Genomic DNA, 6,989 nt, shown 5'->3' with positions numbered 1-6,989 from the left:
GGAGTTGCTTACCAAGAAGAAAGTGTATGTTCCTGAGTGGCCCAGTTACAGTTTTCACTTAAAGCTTCTTAAATCTATGGCAAGACCTGAAAATGGTTGTCTAGCAATGATCAACAATCAATTTGAAAGAGCTTGAAGTATTTTGAAAGGAATAATGGGCAAATGTTGTACAATACAAGTGTGGAAAGTTCTTGGAGACTTACCCAGAAAGACTCACAGATGTAATCTGCTGTAAACTTCTAACATGTATTGACTCGGGTTGAACACTTAAGCTCTATTAGTGTTTTCTTTTTCATAAATGTTTTAGATTTTTTTTTAAATGTTCTTACACTTTGACATTAGAGAGTATTTTGTGTAGATCTTTGACAACTATACAATTAAATCCATTTTAATCCCACTTTGTAACGCAACAATGTGGAAAAATTCAAGGGGTGTGAATACTTTCTGAAGTATGTGTGCGCACTGTGCAATGTGAGTTGCCCATTCTTTATTAAAGCATATTGCTTATTATCAATGGCTCATGAGTTTAGCACATATGTTAGTATTTATCATAACACAAAATATAAGAATGTATTACTCCATGGGGCGAGCTCTGACCCAACTTTGCTATTTTGTGATTCTTTTGGACTTTATTTTACTTTAATTTCACGAAATGTATCCACTATCATTTCTTATAACCGACAATAACTTTTGCACATCAGATCAGCAGTTACTTACCCCAATTGTGGCTTCAACTTCGACTTCGACTCATCTGCCCGGAGCTCTTTCTGTAATTCCAACCCAATTTTCAGGGTATGCAAGCAGAAACGCTGGTGTTACAGAGGCAGGACACGGGGAGGCCTGGCAAGATTAAGGCAAAGGGAAAACCGTTTGACTCTTCCCTCCATTCTATTGGCCAATCACTTCATAATAAGATGGATAACCTCCGATTGCGGATTTGCTACCAACCGGACTCTCATAACAGCAATATCCTCTGCTTTTCTGAAACATGGCTTTCAGACAAGATACCCCCCATGGCTATTCTCCATTCACAGGAGAGTAGAGTCAGGGAATCGAGAGGGGGAGGGGTTTCCCTTCTTATCTACAACAAATGGTTTGCTGACTCGAGTGCAGTGGTAGTCTCGACCCATTGTTCACTTGTCTTGGAATACCTGATGGTGAAATGCCTTCTAATTCCCGAGGGAGTTTTCAGCTGTTATCGTGACTGTTGTATACATTCCACCTCAGGACAAGAAATATAACACGCTGGCACTTAACGAACTATACGAGGCCATAAACAAGCAGGAAAACTTACATCCGGAGACTGCCTTTCTTGTCTCTGGCAATTTTACTTCCGCATCATTAAGACACGTGATGCCCAACTTCCATCAACACGTCTCCTTCACCACTAGGGGCGATCGATAAAGTCCTAGACCACTGTTACTCTTCCCACAAGCAGGCATACAAGGCCCTCCCTCGTCCGCCATTCGGAAAATCAGATCATGGCTCCGTACTGTTTACAAGAAGTACCCGTGACTCGCTCCGTTGAGAAATGGTCATCAGAATCAGAGATTATGTTACAGGACTGCTTTACTAGCGCTGATTGGAACATCGACGAGCTAACCACCTCCGTCACCGGCTTCATAAGGAAATGCATCGGCGACGTTGTCCCCACTGTGAAAGTTCACTGCTTCTCCCATTCAATTAACACAGAGGTTAGCGCCAAGCTAAAGGACAATGCTACCACACACAGGGCTAGACAACCCTGAGGCTACGGCTGACAGGAACACAACCAAGTACAAGAAGTCCTGCTACAACCTCTGCAGTCATCAAACGAGCTAAAGGACAATATAGGAATAACGTGGAATCATACCACACAGGCTCCGACGTCCGCCGCATGTGGCAGGGGCTACAGTCCATTACGGATTACAAAAGAAGACCCAGTCGTGATCTGCCCAAAGATGCCTCTCTTCCAGACGAACTCAATGCATTTTATACACGCTTCGACAATAACAACAGGCGTGGTGCCCCCACCGACCCAGAGGACTGAGTGATCTCACTCATTGAGGCCGATGTGAGTAAGGTCTTTAATCAGGTCAACACTCGCAAGGCCGTGGTGCTGGGTGGTATTCCAGGTCGCTTTCTTAGAGCATGTGCAGATCATCTTGCAGGCATATTCCCTGTAATTTTTTACTTCTCCTTGTCCCAGTCTGTAATCCCCACATCTTAAAGATGACTACCATCATTCCTGTTCCCAAGAACTCTAAGGCTTCACGCCACAATGACTACCGCCCTGTAGCACTCACATCTGTAACCATGAAGTGCTTTGAAAGGCTGGTTATGGCACACATCAACTCCATTATCCCAGACACCCTAGGCACACTCATTTGCATACCACCCCAACAGATCCATAGACTACACAATCTCGATTGCACTCCACACTGCCCTCACCCACCTAGATAAGAGGAATACCTATGTTAGAATGCTGTTCATTGCCTACGGCTCAGTGTTCAATACCACTGTCCCCTCCAAGCTTAGGACCCTGGGACTGAACACCATCTGCCTAGTACATCACTGAGGCCAAGCTCCCTGCCATCCAGGACCTCTATATCAGGTGGTGTGAGAGAAAGGCCTGGAAAAATTAAAGACTCTAGCCACCCAAGCCATAGGCTGTTATCTCTGCTTCCTCACGGCAAGCGGTGCCGTTGCATCAAGTCTGACACCAGCAGGCTCCTGAACAGCTTCTATCTCCAAACCATAAGACTGCTAAATAGCTAACAGAATGGCTACACAGACTGAGTTGAACCTTGTATTTTTTTCTCTATGCACACTCACAAGACCCTACTCACTCACACTGACACTCCAACACACACACACAACATGCAAACATATGTATACTGAATATACACACTTTTGACAGAATCTACAAGTCTGGCGCTTAGCTGGGCAATCTGGAGCCCTTGTAGCATGACGGGTAGACCCACAATTTCCACAGAGCCAGATTTGAATACCCGAGAAGTAGACACATATATCATCTCCTTTAAGTGTTTGTCTAAGCTGTTGGGAAAGTGGTAAAAGTAGGTAATATGTGTTAAAAGTTACATTGTTTACAATGAATAGAAGGTTGGAAGTCATGGGCATTTTTAGCAATGGGAGCTTTAGAATTATGAAGAAATCCCATCGAAATAAATGGAGAAGGACAAAAAGAAGAACAAGTTGTATGCAAGCACACTATTCCATACTGGTCTGCACTTTTTAGAGTTTGAATAGTGTTTCTAACTTAAACCTTGTACGAAAAATTGCGATTTAAAATGTTTAAAGTGGGACTAATAAGTCAGGAACAAGTTACACAATATTTAGTCTGACTGCTGAGCAAGTAACACTAATTAACTTAATAGGTCCTCAAAAAACCTGACAAATAAAAACCTGACAATTATGTCAAATCCACCACAAAAACATGTGCAGTAACAATTGAATGAATTCCATTACACATTCTTAACATTCCTTCTGAAGATAAATTATAAAAAATGTATTGCATTCATTATCTATTAACTAAATGAGATAAACGAATAAATAGGTACTCAAAGTACCCATCACATGCTATTATTTTTTATTGGCAGTAAAAGACTGTTTGGCAAGACAAAAATGGCTCACTCCAGCAAGAATCTAATATAAGCATGACATTGCTGACTTAAAATGAAAAGATAAACGGACAAGCACTAATGAATCACTGATATACAGTGGCAAGAAAAAGTATGTAAACCCTTTGGAATTACCTGCATTTTAGCATAAATTGGTCATCAAATTTTAGATGAAGATCAGATCAGTCACAATAAAAGACAAACATAGTGTGCTTAAACTAATAAAACACACATTACTGTATTTTTCTTGTCTATATTGAATACATAATTTAAACATTCACAGTGTAGGTTGGAATGTAGGCTAATGACTTCTCCAAAAGCTAATTGGAGTCAGAGGTCAGCTAACCTGGAGTCCAATCAATGAGACAAGATTGGAGATGTTGGTTAGAGCTGCCTTGCCCTATAAAAAACACTCACAAAACACAGTGGTGCGTCAACCTAAGTAAGATAATAAACAAATCCCCATCAATATCCGTCAATTTAAGCTAGAGATATCTGTTTTGTGTTGGATGCGTCTCAATCCAATGCATCCGCTGATTTAGCACTTCCGCATCTGCGGTGAAAGGTGGCAGAGCTATAGCGGTGTTTGTCAGACCATGAGACATCCCAAAAATTGGTCTTCTCACGAAAACGTCTGTAGTGTCCGAACAGTTTGACCTACAAACTATTATGACCACTCCATGGAAAGGGGAGACTCTCACTGTGTATTTGTTCTCCATTTTGCTCTACGACCCTCACAAGTGTCAGGGGACTCGTCTGAAGTTGGTACCGTTGATGTGCCAACTTCTGTTTGTAGCATCCGAATCATTTGGCCTACAAACTACTGTGACCCCACTGTGGAGATAAGATACCTACCTCAGAGTATTTTACTGAGAAATGCATACCTGACATGTACACAAAAGTGGGGAATGAGGAGAAAGAAGGGCTTGCAAATGAGGAATGCATTGCAATTACAAGTGATTTGTGGACTTCATGTGCCACTGACTCCTACGTCACTATCACTGCATATTACATACAGTTGAAGTCGGAAGTTTACATACACCTTAGCCAAATACATTTAAACTCAGTTTTTCACAATTCCTGACATTTAAACCTAGTAAGAATTCCCTGTCTTAGGTCAGTTAGGATCACCACATTATTTTAAGAATGTGAAATAATAATAGTATAATAGTAGAAAGAATGATTTATTTCAGCTTTTATTTCTTTCATCACATTCCCAGTGGGTCAGAAGTTTACATACACTCAATTAGTATTTGGTAGCATTGCCTTTAAATTGTTTAACTTGGGTCAAACGTTTCAGGTAGCCTTCCACAAGCTTCCCACAATAAGTTGGGTGAATTTTGGCCCATTCCTCCTGACAGAGCTGGTGTAACTGAATCAGGTTTGTAGGCCTCCTTGATCGCACATGCTTTTTCAGTTCTGCCCACAAATTTTCTATGGGATTGAGGTCCGGGCTTTGTGATGGCCACTCCAATACCTTGACTTTGTTGTCCTTAAGCCATTTTGCCACAACTTTGGAAGTATGCTTGGGGTCATTGTCCATCTGGAAGACCCAATTGAGACAAAGCTTTAACTTCCTGACTGATGTCTTAAGATGTTGCTTCAATATATCCACATAATGTTCCTATCTCATGATGCCATCTATTTTGTGAAGTGCACCAGTCCCTCCTGCAGCAAAGCACCCCCACAACATGATGCTTCCACCCCTGCGCTTCACGGTTGGGATGGTGTTCTTCGGCTTGCAAGCCTCCCCCTTTTTCCTCCAAACATAATGATGGTCATTATGGCCAAACAGTTCTATTTTTGTTTCATCAGACCAGAGGACATTTCTCCAAAAACGTACAATCTTTGTCCCCATGTGCAGTTGCAAACCGTAGTCTGGCTTTTTTTATGGTGGTTTTGAAGCAGTGACTTCTACCTTGCTGAGCGGCCTTTCAGGTTATGTCGATATAGGACTCGTTTTACTGTGGATATAGATACTTTTGTACCTGTTTCCTCCAGCATCTTCACAAGGTACTTTGCTGTTGTTCTGGGATTGATTTGCACTTTTCGCACCAAAATACGTTCATCTCTAGGAGACAGAACGCGTCTCCTTCTTGAGCGGTATGACGGCTGCGTGGTCCCATGGTGTTTATATTTGCATACTATTGTTTGTACAGATGAACGTGGTACCTTCAGGCGTTTGGAAATTGCTCCCAAGGATGAACCAGACTTGTGGAGGTCTAAAAACACATTTCTGAGGTCTTGGCTGATTTCTTTTGATTTTCCCATGATGTCAAGCAAAGAGGCACTGAGTTTGAAGGTAGCCCTTGAAATGCATCCACAGGTACACCTCCAATTGACTCAAATTATGTCAATTAGCCTATCGGAAGCTTCTAAAGCCATGACATTATTTTCTGGAATTTTCCAAGCTATTTAAAGGCAATGTCAACTTAGTGTATGTAAACTTCTGACCCACTGGAATTGTGATACAGTGAATTATAATTAAAATAATCTGTCTGTAAACAATTGTTGGAAAAATGACTTGTGTCATGCACAAAGTAGATGTCCTAACCGACTTGCCAAAACTATAGTTTGTTAACAAGAAATTTGTGGAGCGGTTGACAAACAAGTTTTAATGACTCCAACCTAAGTGTATGTAAACTTCCGACTTCAACTGTATCTCCAGAGTGGGAGATGAAGGGTCATGTGTTACAAACCAGAGTCTACACTACAACGAGTCACACACAGGCAAAAGTATTGGTGGTTTACTGAAGGAGTCATGCGTGAAGTTGGACATCACCAACAAAGAACCTGCCTTGGGACCTCATGTATAAACTGTGCGTACGTACAAAATATACAACCAAAATGTGCGTGCGCCAGTTTTCACGCAAAAATTGGCATTTATAAAAATGAAACCTGACTTGAGAATGTGGTCACCTCCCCGCAAACTTTAGACCGTGGATACACACATCTCTGCTAGTGGTTTAAATATTGTTTTGCAAGCTGGCAAGTAGCCTAATTTTATTTTGGCAAATGAAGGATATGATGAAAAGCTTATTCATAAAAAAAATGTAAACAGGAAGACATACAAGAATTCAGCCTTTTGATGTTAGTGTTTCCTTTTCCGAATCTAAAATACAGACATATTTATTTTATTTTCATAACCATTATAGAATAAATGTCTCACCTTTTGTGGTCATGATGGGTTCATACAACAAATTACTACACTGAACAAAAATAAAAACGAAACATGTTCCATGTTTCATGAGCTGAAATAAAATATCCCAGAAATGTCCCATATGCCTAAAAAGCTTATTTCTCTCAAATGTTGGGCACAAATTTCTTTACATCCCTGTTAGTAAGCATTTCTCCTTTGCCAAGATTATC

Source organism: Salmo salar, chromosome 12 (assembly GCF_965601325.2).
Source record: "Salmo salar chromosome 12, fSalSal1, whole genome shotgun sequence".
NCBI classification, from domain to species: Eukaryota; Metazoa; Chordata; class Actinopteri; order Salmoniformes; family Salmonidae; genus Salmo; species Salmo salar.
Note: the sequence above shows the minus strand (reverse complement) of the source record.